Source organism: Nycticebus coucang, chromosome 1 (genome assembly GCF_027406575.1).
Source record: "Nycticebus coucang isolate mNycCou1 chromosome 1, mNycCou1.pri, whole genome shotgun sequence".
In the NCBI taxonomy this organism is placed as follows: Eukaryota; Metazoa; Chordata; class Mammalia; order Primates; family Lorisidae; genus Nycticebus; species Nycticebus coucang.
In genome coordinates this window covers 80,138,251-80,159,531 of record NC_069780.1, presented here as the reverse complement: position 1 = coordinate 80,159,531, position 21,281 = coordinate 80,138,251, and the positions used below count along the sequence as shown (strand labels likewise).

Here is a 21,281-nt window from a genome sequence, read left to right as displayed (position 1 = left end):
TCCTGAATTAGTTAATATTGTTATCATAAAAGTGGGTTCATTATGGGTATGTTATAAAACTTCTGCCCTCTTTCTCTTGCCACATGATGCTTTCCATCATGTTACTACCTAGTAAGGAACCAAGAATGCCCTCACCAGCCTATCTTGGACTTCTCAGCCTCCAGAACCATGAGCCAATAAATTTCTGTTCTTTATAAATTATCCAGTCTCAGGAATTTTGTTAGAACAGCACACAATGGTCTAAGATAGGTCTTGTCCCATCTGTTTTATGTTCTATTGTTTCTTCTTTCTTGTCTTCTTTTAAATTTAGGGGTATATTTTACCATTGTATTTTTTCCTCCACTAGTTTATTTACAAATAAAATAGTACAAATAACTAACTGATAGCTTAGAACCTTTCAAAATATGCTGTCAACTTCTGGCAATTTTTGTAAAATAAGTACATTATAAAAGCCTTAAAGGGCGGCGCCTGTGGCTCAGTCGGTAAGGCGCCGGCCCCATATACCGAGGGTGGCGGGTTCAAACCCGGCCCCGGCCAAACTGCAACCAAAAAATAGCCGGGCGTTGTGGCGGGCGCCTGTAGTCCCAGCTACTTGGGAGGCTGAGGCAAGAGAATCGCTTAAGCCCAGGAGTTGGAGGTTGCTGTGAGCTGTGTGATGCCACGGCACTCTACCGAGGGCCATAAAGTGAGACTCTGTCTCTACAAAAAAAAAAAAAAAAAAAAGCCTTAAAGATGCAATTGTTTTTTGCTTGGAATAGGAAGAAACTTTAAAATATTGGTGAATAAGTCATTTTCCTGGTTTAAAAAAAAAAAATCTTAACAGAGTCAAGACCTTCATCTGAGCCATCTCTCTCTCCTTCACCCCACCTCACCCCCAGAAAAAAAATGTTCCCTGGCTTGCACCTAAATTCTAAACACCAGTTCTCATTTATGTAAGTTGAAGGATTAAATTGTAAAGGGAACTTCAGAGCTTCCGCGCATTCCTATTAAGAACTCCACTCAGCCTGAATGGTCGTAAATTGTTTTCTAATCAGAGACCTAACTCGTACATTCTGAGAATGAAGAAACACTCGGGTGAAGCCGCCAGGTGCACGTCAGTTCCCGGGTGAGGAGGAGCTTCCCGGCCAGACCCTGAGTGTGGCACCTCTCCGACTCTGAGCCACGGTAAGCGAAATCCAACCCCTCAAAGCTCGGTCCTGGCAGTAACCAGGGAGCCCGGAGGGAACCCCCTCGTCGCCTCCCCACCCCCGGATGCCCGCGGTCAACTTCACCGCGGAGTTGAAAGCCAAGCAGGGCGGGCGGCCCTGGGGGTCGCCGCTGGGCGGGAGCGGGGTCAGGCCCGGCCGGGGCCCGCCCACCTGGACTGGCGGGCCCCACCGGCGCCCGCTGCCGGGAGCCCAGCGGAGCCTCCCCGCCGCGACCCCCGGCGGCCCGCCAGGCTGGAGGCGCTCGCCCCGCCAGGGCGCAAAGGCACCCCGACGTGCAGGGTCCCCACCTCTGGTTCTAACAGGACGGGGGCGCCCCTTGCCTGTGTGGGTGGCTCCTGCTTCTCCCGAAGGCCGGCGGGCGTGGTGCTCGCGGGAACATCGACGTCCCGGGCGGGGAACTCCCAGCCACTCTCGCCTGGACCTGAGCCACCAAGCGGTGTGGAGACGCCGCGCGAGCGGCGCGCGCCTCTGGCGCTGGCGGGAAGGCCCCGACGTAGCTGAGCAGACCCGCCAGCAGCCGCGCGACCGGGCTTCTTGCTGCCTCAGAGCCGGCCCGGCAGGGACTGGGAAGTGAGCGAAGAGAAAGTCCGCGCGGCGCAGCCCCCCCCTTTTGAGGTGTGGGAACCGCCCCTTCACCCAGGGCGCGACTCGGAGCGGGGGCGGGGGCGGGAGGTGAGGGCCTGGCGGTGCCAGCATCTGCTTGCCAGTCATCAGTGGCCCTCGGCCTGCTGTGGCCACCCCTCCGCAGGCTGTTAAGCGACTGTGATCGTGGCGGGCTGAAAGCGGATCTTGCCCTGACTGTTGCTCCCTCCTGGGGCCACTTCAGAAGAGGGAGCTGGGGGCTTGATGGAGGTTGCAGGGCAGAGGAAGGAGAGCTGACACGCTTGAGGGGCCTCACTTGGTCCGCACCCTCCCAGGGTTTGCCACAGCAGAGAAGTAGATTTGGCAACTGAAGAGAGCTAAATGCCCAAATAGTATATTCTCTTGAAACTTGGGGCATCCAAAAGCTCGCATCACACATAAACTGAAGGTGAAGGAATGGAGAAAGACAGTCAGTACAAGTGGAACATGAAAAGGAATAGCCGCAGGGCGGCACCTGTGACTCAGTCGGTAAGGCGCCGGCCCCATATACTGAGGGTGGTGGGTTTAAACCCAGCCCGGGCCGAACTGCAACAAAAAAATAGCCGGGCGTTGTGGCGGGCGCCTGTAGTCCCAGCTGCTCGGGAGGCTGAGGCAAGCAAAAGAAGACATATAAATGGCCAACAAGTATAGTATATGAAGAAAAGCTCAAATCACTAATTATCAGAGAAATGCAACTCAAAACCACAATGAGATATCATCTCGCCCCAGTTAGAATGGCTTTTATCAAAAAGACAAGGGATAAGAGATGCTAGCAAGGATGTAGGAAAAGGGGAACAGCTACATATAATGAGTATATCCATTATGGAAAATAGTATGGAAGTTTTAAAAAAAATAAAGATACACTGGGCATGGCAGCTCATGACTATAATTCCAGCAATGGGAGACCAAGGAAGGAGGATCACTTGAGGCCAGAAGTTGAAGACCAACCTGGGCAACATAGTGAGACCCTATCTCTACAAAAATAGAAAAATTAGCCAGGCTTGGTGGCATCTGCCAGTAGTCCCAACTCACTGGGAGGCTGGGACAGGAGCATCACTTGAGCCCAGGAGTTCAGTGTTACAATGAGCTATAATCAGACCACTGCATTCCAGCCTGGGCAACAAAGCAAGACCCTGTCTCACAAAAACAAAATGAAACATAAAAAAACTAGAACTACCATATGATCTAGCAATTTCACTATTGAACATATAGCCAAAAAGAAAGAAATCAGTATATCAGTATATTGAAGAGATAGCTTCACTCCCGTGTTTACTGCAACACTATTTGCAATAGCCAAAATATGGTATCAATCTTAGTGCCCATCAACAAATGAATAAAGAAAATATGATACATGTCCACAGTGGAATAATATTCAGCCATAAAAAAGAATGAAATTCTGTCATTTCGGCAACATGGATGGAACTGGAGGTCATTAGAGACAAATGTGCCTGTTCTCACTCATATGTAGAAGCTAAAAAAAGTGGATCTCATGGACGTAGAGAGTAAAATGATGTTTACCAGACAGTGGGAAGGACAGGTGTGCAGTGGAGTTGAAGATAGGTTGATTAATGGGTATAAATACACATGTAGATAGAAGAGATAAGACCTGGTATTCCACAGATCAGTAGGGAGATTATATGTAACAATCTATTGTACACTTCAAAATACCTACAAGAGAACAATTCACATTAAGAAAAAATAAATATTTAAGGTGAGGGATATCCTGATTCTCATGATGTGATTATATGAATGTATCAAATTATCACACGTACCCAGAAAATATATCAATTTCATATCAATAGAAAATTTAAATCTTAAAAAAATTATACTTCATTTATACTTGTGATTTGAATTTGAAACTTTTCCACGTTTGTAGAAGCATGTATTGAAATATTTATATAATATACTGAAAATTTTAAGAGAGCTTAAAGTTTACTACACTTACAAGTTTACTAGTTATGTATGAATTATTTAAGAAGCCAGGAAAATTTTAAGTTAGACTACTGAGATGCTTAAAGAGGATGTCAAATATATTATATTTATAAATGCAATTAAAAATGTGTCAAAGTTAATTAGCAAAATTTGTAAATAGAACCAAACATATGCCAAAGTCCCTTTTAAAAATATTTTTAAGTTTGGTACATTTATAAATAGCAAGTCAAATTTAAAAGCTTAAGGAAGGACAGGTTTCTAAATGTATCACTTTAGTAATTCAGATATGAAATCATAAAGGCAAAGCAAACTTCTGAATTTGTTCTTCTGCAGACAAAAATTTTCAAGAACATTTAAAAAACAGCCAGTGCTGACAAGATTAAATGTGAACCCTGAAAAAAAATTCACTAAGTCCTTTCTTCCTCCCCGTTAACTGCTCCCCTTCCTGTTCTTCCCATCGCCACCGTTTCCTCTGGCCTGACTCAATCAGGGCCATGTCTGCCCATCTGCTCTTGTGCTGGCAACTTTCTCTCTGCCCTTCCCTCAGCTGTTGTGGAGAGCTTTCAATCATTGGGCAAATATGATTGTGTATACATTATTTACCATTTGACAGTTCTAGCCCACTTGGACTAGTAAGAGATGATCTGTGCTATTGATAAATTGTAGTTTTGTAATGAGGTTAAATCTACTTTCTCCTGGTGTTTCCTGGTGTCCCACAGGAGCATCATCAGATCTGGGGAACCCCCCCCCCTCTCTGATCAAGTGTAGAAATAGCTGACTGTTACTTCCCCAATATATTGTAAAAAACCAGTTCCTCTAAGACCCTGGGCTCTTGCCATTTATCCATACTGTGCTCATGTCCTCCTACTTCTGTCACCACCTGCTCACCTCCTACTTGCTTCCTCTCACTTTTGGAAGATCCTGGCACCTGCTCATAGTCGCCTTCTTTCCTAGATCTTCCATGAGCCCCAGTGGCTCCTGCACCACCAAACATGACCCTGCCTGACCCCACGGCCTCTCAGTTCCTTTATCTCCTCCTCTGCAGGGATCTTCCTCTCTACCACTTTATCACTTACAGTTGTTCACCTTCACAATGACTCATTCAAACCTTCTGAATCTTAATCAGAGTCCACTGACCCCCTTTTTCCAAATCCATTTGTCATCTCTTCTTCTCAGGGAAACACTGGGCACAAGCTGGAGCTCCCAACAGGAGGACCAGCAGAGCTCTGGGTTCCCACTCTCCATTGTATGGAGAGTCATACCTGGCTCCCAAACTTCCAGTTGCACCAGGAGAGGAACCCAGCCCATTTATATAAGGGGAAGAGAACAGCTTGGGTGTAGCTACCAGTTTGTCTGTACATGAAGGCCAGCTGCTCAAAGGTGCTGGGGGTCAGCTTCTCCAGGGAAATTCAGACAGTGCATAGCCCTACTTACTGGCTTTCCAAAGAGCTCCCAGACTTAAGAATTGCCCTAACACTCTTGGCAAAACCGGAGGCTTTCTTTTGGTGTTGCCAAACACGAGACTGAAGGAGAGGGTTTCACCTCATCCCAGTCTCCATAGATCTTCTCTGTTCTTCGATATGAACAACTGGTGTCTTCTCAATATAATTAATGTGTAATGCTATACAAAATGTTTCAAGCCCACCTGGCCCCGATCAAATTGCCACTTCTGAAGTTCTACCAAATAGAAAAGTTGGAGCCACCACAGTTACTTTTCCTTATGTCTCTGTTTCTCCTATGTGACAAATCATCAAACCTGAAAGAACCCAGCAGCCACTTTCTTAGAGGAGACCAAGCACTAAACATAGAGAACTCCATAGAAATCCCTTCAGCTTCCCTCTCCTGAACTCCTACCCATACCCATCCTCCTACCACAATAGAAGAGAGCTTTGAGTATAATCACTGGCCCCCTATCCAATCTAGATGTTATCTAGATGCACCACTTCAAGTCCCTTCTCTTTCCTCTATGCTTCACCACACTACCTCAACCAGATCACCCCCAGCAATATTTACATATGCTCAAGTGTCTTGCAAATTTATTTAAGAAAACAAGCTATAACAACAACATAACATTTCATCTCCCTCAAGCTTCTCTCTCTCTCTCTCCTAAGTAGCCCCACTCCTCTAAAGAGTTCGTGAGGAGGGGGTGGAGCAAGATGGAGGACTAAAAGGACCATTCAGCTGAGCTCTCCTGGAACAACTGGGGAAAAAGAGAGAACTCAGCCATACCTGGCCTGGGGACCCTACCCAGAGTGATAGCTCAGGGAGCACAGTGAGGAGGTGGTGACATAGATGTAGCTATGATCTGAAGTGGTGGAAATCTGATGAATTAAGCAAGTCATTGCAAATAGCTGGGATCAGCTGGCTGCCCAGAGAGGCCCAGGATGGGAGGAAGCCTTTCCAGAGTTTTCAATTGTTAGGGGAAGCTGTGCATTGAGTGGAAAGCTTGGAAGACTGGGTGGACCTGAACAGTATACAGCAATGAAATTTGAATGCCATTTGGAATGGATTTGCCATAGGTTTGGTGGCTGGTGATGCAGCTGGGGGCTACCATGTGGGAAGATTGTAAGAAGGTCTTAGCAGTGGCCTAAAGCACCGTGGTCTTAATTCCACCTGCCAGAATCAGAACTCCACTCTTGGGACAGGCTGAGGGACACCCAGACCCCATGGGAACTAGAGTCAGGGACCTGCCCCAAAAGGAGTCTTGTGAGCTTTAAGGTCCCAAACCCACAGCGTCTGAATGCTGAGGAAACAATCAGGCAATCACTGAAGGCAACTAAGTTTAGAATAAGGACCATAGAGATTGCTGGCTGTGCTCCCTGTCTCCTGAAAAAAACACAGCACCAGGCGGTGCCTATGGCTCAAAGGGGCAGGGTGCCAGCCCCATATGCCAGAGGTGGCAGGTTCAAGCCCAGCCCCAGCCAGAAACTGCAAAAAACAAAACAAACAAACAAAAAAAACAACCCATAGCACCACCTGGTGTCCTGGCAACATATTGCAACATACTGTCATCAAGAGCAAGGACTTCTGTTTGGAGCAAAGGAGGCAGTGAGAAGGAAAAAGGAGACCAAGGCAGCAAGGAAGAAGAAAGAACACATGAGAAGGAACCAACAGAAAAAATTTGGGCAACATGAAAAACCAAAACAGAGGAACTCCCCCAAGGGACCAGTAGGCAGCTACTGCACAAGACTCCACCTATAAAGAATTAATGGATTAACAGAAAGGGAATTTAAAATATGGATGATAAAGAAAATAAGAGGAATGGACAAGAAAATGGAAAGACAGAACCAAAAGTCGGACGAGTGATATGTAGAATATAGAATGGATATGGCAGAGCTTAAGGAAATGAAAAAGACAATCAAGAAACGTAAAGATACAATAGAAAGTATCCAAAAAATAGGTTAGACCATGGAGAAGAAAGAACAGCAGAGCTAGAGGATAAAGTTTTTGTAATAACCCAGGTAGAGGCAGAAAAGAAGAGAGAGAAAGCAGAATAGGCACTTAGAGAACTACAGGACTCCATGAAGCATTCAAACATATGAATAATAGGGATTTCTAAAAGGGAAGATTGTCCCAAAGGAATAGAAGTCCTACTGGAGACTATCATAAAAGAAAACTTCCCACTTTTACTGAACATCCCAACACACTCCTTTCCCAAGGATTTCAAACCCTAGGTCATCTCAACTCAAACAGAGCCTCTCTAAGACACATTGCAATGAACCTGTCCAAAGTCAAGATATAAGAAAAAATTCTGCAAGTGGCCAGGAGTAAGCACCAACTGACCTACAGAAGCACCAACTGACCTACATCCATTAGGATGACAGCAGACTTTTCAACTGCAACCCTCCAAGCCAGAAGAGCATGGTCATCCACCTTCAGCATTCTTGTTTATTTGTTTGTTTGTTTGTTTTTGAGACAGAGTCTCAAGCTGTCACCCTGGGTAGAGTTCTGTGGTGTCACAGCTCACAGCAACTTCAAACTCTTGGGCTTAAGTGATTCTCTTGCCTCAGCCTCCCAAGTAATTGGGACTACAGGTACCTGCCACAATGCCTGACTATTTTTTTTTTGTTGTTGTTGTTGTTGCTATTGTCGTTGTTGTTTTTTAGCTGGCCTGGGTTTGAACCTGCCAACCTCATTGTATGTGGCCAGAACCCTACCCACTGAGATATGGGTGCTGCCCACCTTCAGCATTCTTAAATAAAACAATTTCCAACCCAGAATCTTGTATCCTGCTAAACTAACCTTCAAAATTGATGAAGAAATCAAATCTTTTGTGGGCATACAAGCACTGAGGAAATTCACCACAAGAAGACCAGCTCTACAGGAAATATTTAACCTATTCTCAACACTGACTACCACAATGGGCCACCAGCAAAGTAAACACTCAGAAGTTAAAGGTCAGAACTTAGTTTCCACCATGGCACAAAGGATAAAACTACACAATGGACATTCACAAAATAAGATGGCTAGAACTCCATCACACTTACCAATTCTCTCAATAATGTCAATGGACTTAATTCACTACTGAAGAGGCATAGGCTGGCTGATTGGATTAAAAAAACACAAGCCATCCATATGCTGTCTCCACTAGACACACCTAGCCTTGAAGGACAAATCAAGACTCAGGGTTAAGAGCAAACACTATTTCAAGCAAATGGATATCAGAGGAAAGGAGAGGTTGCAATCTTATTTTCAGATACAAGCAGATTTAAAACAACTAAAGTGATGAAAGACAAAGATGGACACTTCATACTGGTCAAAGGAGCAATACGACAAGAAGACATTTCCATTTTAAATATTTATGCACCCAATTTATGCTTCCAGATTTATGAAACAGACCTTGAGGGTCTGAGCAATATGATATCCCGTAACTCCATAATACCGGGGACTTTAACACCACTCTGACAGAACAAATAAGCAAATAACTTGATCCTTCTAGGCTGGATCCTCATGCTGGCATTTGAGATCCAGCTTTTAAAAAGAGAGAGAGAAAGAAAGAAATTTATTACATTACATGCCTACATTCAAAAAACAGAATGAGAGCATCTCAAAAAACTCATGAACCATCTTATGGAATTCGAAAAAGAAAAACAATCTATTACCAAACCCAGCAGAAGAAAAGAAATAACCAAATTAAATCAGAGATTAATGAAATTTAAAAGAAAAGAATCATTCAGAAAATTAATGAAACAAAAAGTTTTCAAAAAAATAAATAAGGTGGCATCTGTGGCTCAACAGAGTAGGGCACTGGCCCCATATGCCAGAGGTGGTGAGTTCAAACCCAGCTCCAGCCAAAAACAGAAAAAATAAATAAATAAATAAAATTGATAAAACTTTGACCAGATTAACTAGAAACAGAAAAATAAAATCTCTAATAATCTCAATCAGAAACAATAAAGAGGCAATAACAACAGATGCAAAAGAGATACGAGAGATCATCTCTGAGTACTACAAGAAACTCTATGCCAAGAAATTTGACAATGTGGAGGAAATGAATCAATACCTAGAATCACACCCTCTCCCTAGACTTAATCAGGAAGAACTAGATCTTTTAAACAGACCAATTTCAAGAACTGAGATTGAAGAAACAATAAAAAAAATCTCCCAACAACAACATCAAAAAAAAGCCCTGGTCCAGATGGCTTCACACCAGAATTCTATCACACCTTCAAAGAAGAATTTATACCCATACTACAGAAATTATTTCAAAAATTTGAGAAGGAAGGAATCTTCCCCAACATGTTCTATGAAGCAAACATCACCCTGATACCAAAACCAGGAAAAGACTCAACCAAAAAGAACTTCAGACCAATTTGACTATTGAATATAGATGCAAAAATTCTCAATAAAATTCTAGCCAATAGATTACTGCTACACTTAAAAAAAATCATGCAGCAGGATGCGGTGGCTCACACCTTTAATCCTGGCACTCGGGGAGGCCGAGGTGGGTGGATTGCTTGAGCTCAAAGGTCCAAGACCAGCCTGAGCAAGAGCAAGACCTCACCTCTAAAAATAGCTGGGTGTTGCGGCAAGCACCTGTAGTCCCAGCTATTCAGGAGGCTGAGGCAAGAGAATTGCTTCAGTCCAAGAGTTAGAGGTTGCTGTGAGCTGTGATGCTACAGCACTCTACCCAGGATGACAAGTGAGACTCTGTCTCAAAAAAAAAATCGTTCATCATGATCAAGTAGATTTCATCCTAGGGATCCAAGGCTGGTTTAACAAACACAAGCCCATAAATGTAATACTCCATATCAAAAGAAGCAAAAACAGAGACCATACGATCCTCTCTGTAGATGCAGAAAAAACATTCAATAAAATCCAGCATCCTTTTCTAATTAGAACACTTAATATAGACATAGGTAGCACATTTCTTAAACTGATCAAATTCATCTATGACAAACCCATAGCTAATATTATACTGAATGGAGTAAAACTGAAAGCTTTTCCACTTAAAACTGGAACCAGACAAGATTGTCCTTTATCACCACTACTATTCAACATAGTGCTGGAAGTTCTAGCCAATACAAACAATCAGGCAAGAGAAGGAAATAAAAGGCATCCAAATGGGTGCAGAAGAGGTCAAACTCTCTGTCTTCACAGACGATATGATCTTATACTTAGGGAACCCCAAAGACTCAACCACAAGACTGCTGGAAGTGATCAAAAATTACACCAGTGTCTCAGGATATAAAATCAACATCCACAAGTCAGTAGCCTTTGTATATACCAATAACAGCCAAGATGAAAAGCTAATCAATGACACAATTCCCTTCACAGCAGGTTCAAAAATAAAATAAAATACCTAGGAATATACATAACAAAAGAGGTGAAGGACCTCTACAAAGAAAATTATGAAACCATAAGAAAAGAAATAACAAGATAAATTAACAAATGGAAGAACATACCATGCTCATGGCTGGGAAGAATCAACATTGTGAAAATGTCTATACTACCCAAAGTGATCTACAGATTCAATGCAATCCCCATTAAAATACTATCATCATGGGCAGCGCCTGTGGCTCAGTCGGTAGGGCGCCGGCCCCATATACCAAGGGTGACGGGTTCAAACCCGGCCCCGGCCAAACTGCAACCAGAAAATAGCCGGGCTTTGTGGCGGGCGCCTGTAGTCCCAGCTACTCGGGAGGCTGAGGCAAGAGAATCGCTTAAGCCCAGGAGTTGGAGGTTGCTGTGAGCTATGTGAGGCCACGGCACTCTACGGAGGGCCATAAAGTGAGACTCTGTCTCTACAAAAAAAAAAATAAATAAAAATACTATCATCATACTTCCAAGATGTGGAAAAAATAATTCTTCATTTTGTATAGAACCAGAAGAAACCCAGCATAGCCAAGGCAATTCTTAGTAATAAAAACAAACTCAGGGGCATCACCCTACCAGATTTTCAGCTATACTACCAGGCCATAATGATCAAAACAGCATGATATTAGCATAAAAATAGAGACACTGACATTTGGAACCAAATGCAAAACAATAAGATGAAACTAACCTCTTAACCTGATCTTTGATAAACCAAACAAGAACATACGTTGGGGAAAAGAATCCCTAGTCAATAAATGATGCTGGGAGAACTTGATAACCACATGTAAAAGACTAAAACTGGACCCACACCTCTCACAACTTACAAAAATTGACTCAATATGGATGAAAGATTTAAATCTAAGGCATGAAACAATAAAAATCCTCTAAGAACATGTGGGGAAAACACTTGAAGATATCAGTCAGGGGAAAGACTTTATGAAGACTTCTGTGGCAAATGCAACAATGATAAAAATAAACAAATGGGACTTAATTCAACTGAAAAGCTTCTGTACAGCTAAGGAAAAAAACAAAGCAAACAGACAACCTTCAGAATGGGAAAAGATATTTGTGTATTATGAATCAGACAAAAGCTTGATAACTCAGATCTATAAAGAATTCAAATTAATCAACAGAAAAAGATCCAACAATCCTATATATCACTGGGCAAGAGAAATGAATAGAACCTTCTCTAAAGAAGACAGACAAATAGCTAAGAAACATGAAAAAATGCTCATTGTCCCTAATCATCAGAGAAATGCAAATCAAAACTATCCTGAGATATCACCTAACCCCAATGAGAACAGCCCATATTACAGTCTCAAAGCTGCAGATGCTGGCGTGGATGTGGAGAGAAGGGAACACTTTTACACTGCTGGTAGGACTACAAACTAATACAACCTTTTTGCAAGGAAGTATGGAGAACCCTCAAAGAACTCAAACTAAACCTCCCATTTGAGACTGCAATCCCATTACTAGGCATCTACCCAGAAGAAAAAAAAAATCCTTTTATCATAAGGACTTTGCACTAGACTGTTTATCACAGCTCAATTTACAATCCCCAAAATGTGGAAACAGCCTAAATGCCCACCAACCCAGAAACGGATTAGCAAGCTATGGTATATGTATACCATGGAATACTATTCAGCCACTAAAAAAGATGGAGACTTACATCTTTTGTATTAATCTGGATGGAGGTGGAACACATTCTTCTTCGTAAAGCATCACAAGAATGGAGAAGAATCCAGTGTACTCTATTCTAATATGAAGGCAGTAGATGAGCTAATACTAGCGGGAGTGGGAGGGGGATGAGCAAGTAGGGAGAGCAGAAGAGGGAGAGGGATGGGGGACACGACACAATTACAAGAGGGACTTTATCTAACAAATGCAATCAGTATAATCTAATTCTTTGTACTCTCAATGCATCCCAAACAGTAAAGAAAAAAAAGTCCCATATTTGCTATCTCTCTCTCCTCTACCTGGTCTTCACTCTATTCCATTCTGGCTTCCACCTCCTCACTCCATCAAACAGCACTTGCAAAGGTCACCCTATGATGATGCCATATGTGCTGTAGCCCAGGCAACAGAGCAAGACTCTGTCTCATGAAAAAGTAATTAGGAAATAAAGATCTATAAAAAGGGGGCCAGGAATAGAGTGTGACAGGAGGAGAAGTCAGTGAACGCTGTGAAGTTTGGCAGGTAGATCCAAAGTGGGGTTGGGGAGTGGGAGGTAATTACTTCTGTTGAAACCCTATCTTGAGCTAAGACCTCTGCTCGTTGTTTAGGTGTATCTGTTTAATCCTGTAAGAATTGTCTGAGGCAGGTATTATCTGCATTTTAGTCAAGGAGTCTCACAACAGTTCAGAAACTTGTCAAGTAACTTGGGATTGTCTTGATTTCAAAACCCACATGCCATTTATTTCACTAGATCCCCATAAACTAATTTTCCATGCTTCATATTCTTTTTATTCAAAAAGAAGGTGACCAAACACTCAAATAACACAAAAGGCAGGGGTTTTAATCATATGTATGCATGTCTTTGTTCCTACCTTTTCCCACTGTTTTTTTAATACAAATGTTGCCCAAATGCCCAATTGCACAATTCAGGCATGATTGCCTCATATGAGAATTTTAAGCAAAAATAATAAACTTTCCCTGAAACAATGTCATTTACTATTTTAACTCCAGGAAGGAAGTCAAATGACGATTGAATAATGGCTCAAGCATGAGACACCACTCAAATGCCAGTTGATCTTCCTTCCTGTTTAAATGAATTTATGCATGTAACTCAAATGCTTGGCACCACAGAAGGAACTCAGTAGCTTTGATTATCATAATTATCATCATCATCTTTATTCCTGGCTTCCAACATAGTAAGAAATCATCATTGCAGCTTTTATTTATTTATTTATTTATTTTTTGAGACAGTCTCACTCGCCCTCCGTAGAGTGCTCCAGCATCCCAGTTCACAGCAACTTCAAACTCGTGGGCTTAAGCGATTCTCTTGCCTCAGCCTCCCAAGTAGCTGGGACTACAGGCACCTGCCACAATGCCTGGCTATTTTTGTTGTTGTTGTTATTGTTGTTTAGCAGGCCCAGGCCGGGTTCAAACCCACCAGCCCTGGTGTATGTGGCCAGTGCCCTAACCACTGAACTAAGGGGGCTGAGCCCATTGCAGCTTTTCACCTATTTCTTGCACACAAACTAAAATATAGGATCTTTAAAATACATTATACTGGCTCTAAGGGACTCACTTCGAATCACTGACATAGATCAGCTTCTGGATTGATCAAGGCAGCCATCAGCTATGGCCCATGTGCCACGGATCCAAAGCTGTATTTACTGACTCACCAGACCCAGCACAACCCAGTCCTAGCCATCCTCCACAGCACCATAGGAGCAATGTAGCCCCGCTCATAAGGGCACGTGTTCTGCAGTAAGACTTGGGCTCTAATTCTGATGCTTCCACATTAGCTTTATAACTGACCAGATTGCAAGACTCAGTTTGCACATCTGTTAAGTAGGCATGATAATTCTGATCTCAGAATATAGTGCCCAGAATCTGGTACCTGCTTGGTGTTAGCTATTATCTCCAGGAAAAGCTTTAGGAATTAAACTTTGGGGACTTAGTTCCATCTCTAGTTTGCAATAAGACCAGCCAATCTATTCAAAAAATTTTTTAAATTTCAGATTAATATGAGGGTACAAATGATTAGGTTCCATTGTTTGTGTTGCTAAGGTAAAGTTCAAGTTGTAGTTGAGCCCCTCATCCAGGGGATGTGCTGTATAACCTTACACTGTATACATTAGGTGATAGCTCACCAATCATCCTCCCTCCTCCCTCCTCCCTTCTCCCCTCTCCCCACTTGAATATACTTTCGTTTTTCCGTTGATTTCATATTAGTATTAAGTACATTGGGATATTTTCTTTTCCATTCTCGTGATACTTTACTAAGAAGAATATGCTTCAACTTCATCCAGGCAAATACAAAAGATGTAAAGTCTTCATCTTTTTATGGCTGAATAGTATTCCATGGTATACATATGCCACAGTTTATTAATCAGTTCATGGGTGGATGGGCACGCATATTGGTTCTGTGTCTTGGTAATTGTGAATTGAGCTGCAATAAACATTCTAGTGCAAATGTCCTGTGACAAAATTTTTATTCTTCTGGATAGATGCCTAGAAATGGAATTGTAGGATCAAATGGAAAGTCCACTTTTAGCTCTTTGAGGATTTTCCATACTTCTTTCCATAAAGGCTGTATTAGTTTGCAATCCCACCAACAGTATAAAAGTGTTCCCCTCTCTCCACATCCATGCAGCTTTCAGATTTTGTGATGTGAGCTATTCCCACTGAGGCTAGGTAATAACTCAGAGTGGTTTTGCTTTGCATTTCTCTGATGAAGTCTAATCAAATTCTTGATGGAGCAGAATGAAAATAATGGGAACATTTGTCCTGGAGGAAAGGCATATCTTACAATCACTTGCTCTGCTCACAGCCAACCTTCTATTTCTTGCTTCAAATGGCCATTACCCTCAAACACCCAGAATCTATTGAGATTAATGATGGCATTGCCAAGTAACCAAGGAGACAGCAGGAATGTCACCTCACCAACCTCGATCATGCTATGAGTACAGTGAGGTTGTAGTCCTACCTTAAGTTTTCATTTTGTCAAACTGTTCAGACTGGCTATTAGAAGGATAGAATACCATAACTCTTGTTTGTTTTGAGAAATATTATTCCAGCATGACTTTGAAATATTTCTGATAACACAGAGGTAAAACAGAGGCAGTGTGTGCTGGTTAGGAAAAGAGATTCTGGGCTATCTTGCTACCTGTATGATCCTGATCAAGTTATCATCTCAGTAAAATGGATTCTGTAGGGTTTTTGTGAAAATTAGGCAAGGTGTCACATGCAGAGCACACACAGTGCCTGACGTTAGTAAGTGCTAGTTATGAGCTGGTTTGTAAGTAGAGCCAAATAAGTATATGTGTTTGTTTTATTGTAAAAAACAAAAACAAAAAAACATGCAGAAACAAACCTGCCAGTCAGTATATATGCAAAAAATTAGGGATGTGAATAATAGTAAGAATAGGTTGACAAAAATACATCATTATGAGGATAAATGAGATGAGAAAGGAAAGCTGTGGGTCAATTAACAGAGGAACTTTATTTTATTTTATTATTTATTTATTTATTTTGAGACAGAGTCTCACTCTGTTCCCAGGCTAGAGTGCTGTAGTGTCATAGCTCACAGCAACCTCAGACTCCTGGGCTCAAGCAACTCTTGCCTCAGTGTCCCAAGTAACTGGGGTATACCACCACCCTGGGCTGGTTTTTCTATTTTTAATAGAGATAGATGCTCACTCTTGCTCAGGCTGGTCTCGAACTCCTGAGCTCAAGTAATCCACCTGCCTCAGCCTCCCACAGTGCTAGGATTATAGGCGTGAGCCATGGTGCCTGGCCTAACAGATGAACTTTTAGACATAGGAAACTGTAGAGCTTACCTGTGATGACAAAAAATAAACAATGTGAACGGGTGCGGTCATCTGGGTAGATTTTCCTGAAAAGCATTTGGTTTGAAATCTTAAGCCAATTGGTAGCAAAATTACCATGTAATGATTGCCTCTCTGAAAACCAGTTCCCAACCCTGTCTTGTCTCCTGCCCACTGAAGGGATAATTCCCAATGTGGATCAAGAATGAGATAATCAACCCTCTCTTGAAAAGACAGCGTAGTTTTTCCTTGAGAGACCTGGAAAGTACTAACTGGATAAAAATTCCTTATAGAAATTATACCATAGAAAGTGTTCACTTGGATTAATAAGCCACTTGGATAAAAAGGCAATTACAGTAAGTAATATAAATGTTATTGGGTTTTAAGTCATTCATATTTTAGTATGAATTAGGTCAATCACACTGTTTTCTTCTTACCAACGAGCAGAGCTCAGTTTCTCCAAGAAGGTGACAGCATTGATGGCACAGGGCAGTGTTTTGAACAGCTTCTGGTGGGACAGTGCAGTGGGAAGTATTTGGAAAGAAGGGAGGTCCTTCAGAATTAGAAATACAGGGTCCAGAGAAGTGGAAGGGATGCAGAAATAGGGTAGGGAGGAACCCATTAATGAGTTCCATTTATTTGTAGAAGTTTTGTCTCTTTGGCAAGTGAGGGCTCCAGTCCCAATCTGCAGCCCCAACAATAAATTATCATTTCTCTCTCAAAGAACAGGAGACATGGCACTTGGCTCAGAAAAGAAAGGGACGTTCTTCTCTTTTCTAAGAATGAGGAATGACTCTGCTAACAAAATTTCCCCTGGCACTCGAAACAATGGAAGATTTGTTCCACTTAAAACTCAGAAACTTGCAAACTGGGCCAACACTAGCTGTGCCAGCAATGGTTTCAGGGTGACTCTGCCTCACACAGACTGTCCAGTGAGTAACTACATTAAAACTCAGCCCTTGCACAATATGTGTCGCAGAAATTTCAATTTTAGGAAATGAAAGTGACTGCTGTGGAACCTGAACTTTCTAAACGACACAAACTGCCCCTTGCTGTGGCAACCCCCTCCAGGAAGCCAGTTCAGAAAGGGATGACAGAAGGAAAGAGGAAGAGAGCAGCAAACAGCAAGTGCCTAGTGGGTGCCAGACACATGTTTTCAATCAACAAACAAGAAAGTCCTGGTCTCTGTCCCCAAGAAGCTAACAGTCTAGAACAGGTCATCCCAGGGGTCAACCTAAGTAGCAGTACACACACGAGGCTGACGTCTCTTAGCATCCCTAGGAAAGAACTGTTATCCCCATTGAGCAGATGGGCCACCTGAGGCTCAGAGAGAGCAGAGAAGCTAGTAAGAGCATGGTCAGGGTTGGAACATCAGACATCTCACTCATTCCAAAGCCTTTATGGAAAAAAGTATGGAGAATTCTTAAAGAATTAAAAGTTGACCTTCCATGTGATCCTGCAATTCCATTACTAGATATCTACCCAAAAGAACAAGAATTTTACCACAAAGACATTTACACCAGAATGTTTACTGCAGCTCAATTCACAATTGCCAAGTCCTGGAAGCAACCCAAATGCGCATCAGCCCATGAATGGATTAACCAACTGTGGTATATGTACACCATGGAATACTATTCAGCCACAAGAAAAGATGGAGACTTTACCTCTTTTATGTTTACCTGGATGGAGTTGAAACACATTCTTCTTAGAAAAGTATCTCAAGAACAGAAAAAAAAAAATACCCAATGTACTCAATACTAATATGAAACCAGTCTATAAACAACTACATGCCCACAAGAATGATAAAACACTTACTATGATAAAACTTAATTATAAAACTTACTATTTTAAATTGCTCATGAACTTTATGTCCACCCTGTATAGTCCAGCAAGGGGAAGGAAAAGGAAGGTGAGGGGATGGAGGAGGAAGGAGGGCAATTGTTGGTAGGAGGGAGGGCAGTTGGTGGGATCTCACCTAATGTGCACGATGTGAGGGTGTTCAGCAGGCCCCCTGGGTGAAGGGCTCAACTACAATCTAGAGTTTACAATTGACAACAACATAACCTAGAAATGTGTTCTCTCGTATTTGAAATAAAAGAAAAGATAAGTGTTGGCAAGGGTGTGAAGCAAAGGGAACCCTCGCTGGTAGGAATGTAAATTAGTATAGCCAGTATGGAAAAACAGTATGGATGTTTGTCAAAAATTAAAGCTCGAACTATCATATGATCCAGCAGTCCTTCTGGGTATATACCTAAAGGAAATGAAATCAGTATGTCAAAGAGATGTCTATACACCTGTGTTTATTACAGCATCATCCACAATAGCCAAGATAGGAAATCAACCTAAGCGTCCATCAGTGAATGAATGGATAAAGAAAACACAGTATACATACACGGTAGAGTGCTATTCAGCCTCTTAAAAAGGCAGAGCACAATGAATGGCTCAGGCTTGTACACCTAACTCTCTGGGAGGCCAAAGTGTAAGGATCAGGAGTTTGAGACCAACCTGGGCTAAAACAAGACCCTGTCTCTACTTTAAAACAAAAGAAAAAATTAGCTGGGTGTTGAGGTACACACCTGTTGTCGCAGCTACTCGGGAGGCTGAAAGAGGAGGATCACTTGAGCCTAGGAGTTAGTTTGAGGTTGCAGTGAGCTATGATGATACTACTGCACTCTAGCTGGGGTGACAGACCAAGATGGGAAAGAAAGAGAAAGGAAGAGAAGGGAAGGGACCGAGAGGGAAGGGAAGGGAAGGGAAAAAGAAGGAAAGAGGGAGGGGTGGGGGAGGAAAGATAGGGAGAGAGGGAAGAAAGAAGGAGGGAGGGAGGAAGGAGGGAGAGAGAAGGAGAAGAAGGAAGAGGCTCGGCACCTGTAGCTCAGCGGCTAGGGCACCAGCCACATACACCAAAAGTGGTGGGTTCGAGCCCAGGCAGGGCCTGCCAAACAATGACAACTACAGCCAAAAAATAGCTGGGCATTGTGGCAAGCACCTGTAGTCCCAGCTACTTGGGAGGCCAAGGCAAGAGAATCACTTAAGCCCAAGAGTTTGAGGTTGCTGTGAGCTGTCACGCCATAGCACTCTACTAAGGGCGACATAGTGAGATTCTGTCTCAAAAAAAAAAGAAAGAAGGAAGAAAAAGGAAATCAGGCCATTTGCAACAATGAGGATGAATCTAAAGGATGTTATGAAGTGAAATAAGCTAGGCACAAAAGGACATGATCTGCATGATCTCTCTCCCATGTGGGATCTGAGAAAGTCAGACTCATAGAAACAGAGCAGAACAGTGGTCACCAGGGCCTAAGGGGTGGGGGATGGGAGGAGTTGGCCTAGACATACTTTCAGTTATGGGTAAGTGCTGGAGACCTAATGTACACCATGGTGAGTACAGCTGCTAATAACATATTGTTACTTGAAATGTGCTAAGAGGGTAGATCTTAAGTGTTGTCACCACACACACAAGTAACTATGTGAGGTGATGGATATGTTCATTAGCTTGATTGTCATAATCATTTCACAATATATACAGATATCAAAATATATTGTATACCTTAAACATATACAATATTATTTGTCAGTCATAACTTCAAGCTAAAAAACAAAAAAAAATTGCATTTTAGAAACTGAAGAGACAATTTGCAAGTAAGAATTGTTAAAACGCTGCACACTTGTGTACTTCAGAAGCCTTACAGAAAACCAGATTATGTAATAATGTGCTTGACTTTATGTTCTTCTTGGATTCAAGTCAAAGTATATGAGTGTATTTTACACCAGGAGTGCCAAATTTATATATGCACATTTTGAGAGATCTTGCTGGAAGTGAAATCAATCATTTCCCCCAAAGTGTATGAATCACAGGTAAAAATGTATGTATGTGGAATGCCTGGGTACACGTGACCAGTCATGGTACCTTCAAGTCAACATTTAAAAGCAATACACAGATAAAGTGTGTATTACACTTAAAATGTGTATAGATTTTTTGGCACCCTCTGTATAATTAGGTCTGTTTCATATCTAAACATTACTCAACCTAGTACTTTTGTGTATACAATGTCATCCTGTTCTTACTGGGCTTTGGATTATTCCCAGTTTTCCAGACTTTTCTGGGCTATGAAAGGAGACACTATGTGCAGCTGTGTGCATGGTTGTAGCTGATTTTACTGCTTTGCTATTCCTTTGGAGATACACTCTACATAAAGCACTATATCCTGAAAGTGTGGGTAAACATTCTCCTTCTACCCTGTTTCCCCGAAAATAAGACAGTGTCTCCCAAAGATGCACTAGGTCTTATTTTCAGGGGACGTCTTATCTTTCCTGTAAGTAGGTCTTATTTTCAGAGGATGTCTTATTTTTGGGGAAACAGGGTAGTTATACTTACTAGAAACTATTGGTTGGTTCCTTCCCAATAGTCATTCTAACCCTGAAACAAGACTTTAGGCAATGAACCCAACTAAAAATGAGAAATACTTTCCCAGCTTTCTGTGGAGTGAGGTATCACCACATGATAAGACAATCTCCATTCATCTAACCTAATGGATTTGATTTCAGATGGAGGCACGGAGGTCACTTTCTTCTGGAATATCTGTGCAATAATGTTCACGTAGCAACTGGCCTTCTATAGGAATGCCACATTTCTGTGTGATAGCATGTCAAATCAAAATGACTTGAGTATTTCTTTGCAAAATAAAACTAAGCCTATATATCATATGTGGCAAAAAAAAAAAAATCCAAGCATTTCAAAAAAAGCTATCTTTATTTAAAACACATCTTCTTCAAAAGGAAATTTCCATTTTTCCCGGTTAGCAAAAGTCATTGATGAGCAGGCCGATATACACAAATCATTTGAAGAATATGCAGCTGTTATAGGCCTATCGATTGGAGAATACAAGGAAAGTTCTGCTGACTTTGAGAATTAACACATCACACTCAAACTAGCATTTCAGCCTCACCTAGGTGATATCACCAAAGCACCTGAAGAGCTACAGATGGAATCAACTGAGCTCTCAGCAGATGACATTTAAACTTATTGTTTGATGCTAAGAAAGATCCAACCAAAACATGGAAAAGTGCAGTGAATACCCACACCTTCATGCCCCAAAAAATCCTTTCTTGCTTTCCAACCACTTACTGCTGTTAATTAACAGTCTCCTTCCTAACCCAAATCAAGATGCCTTTAAGGTCACAAATGACTGACACCTATTTAGAGGATCAA

General features: G+C 42.1%; 1 protein-coding gene and 1 long non-coding RNA gene across 3 annotated transcripts in view; one reads left to right on the top strand and one right to left on the bottom strand.

Annotated features, from left to right (window-relative positions):
* TLR2 (toll like receptor 2) overlaps positions 1 to 21,281 on the bottom strand; it is a 50,943-nt gene that overhangs the window by 12,864 nt on the left and 16,798 nt on the right. The window lies entirely within an intron of this gene.
* The window catches only part of LOC128580834 (uncharacterized), a 28,912-nt gene continuing 8,668 nt past the window's right edge, over positions 1,038 to 21,281 (top strand). Inside the window, exon 1 of the long non-coding RNA XR_008378748.1 lies at positions 1,038 to 1,164. This is a non-coding gene — a long non-coding RNA (uncharacterized LOC128580834). The remainder of the gene's footprint in view (positions 1,165 to 21,281) is intronic.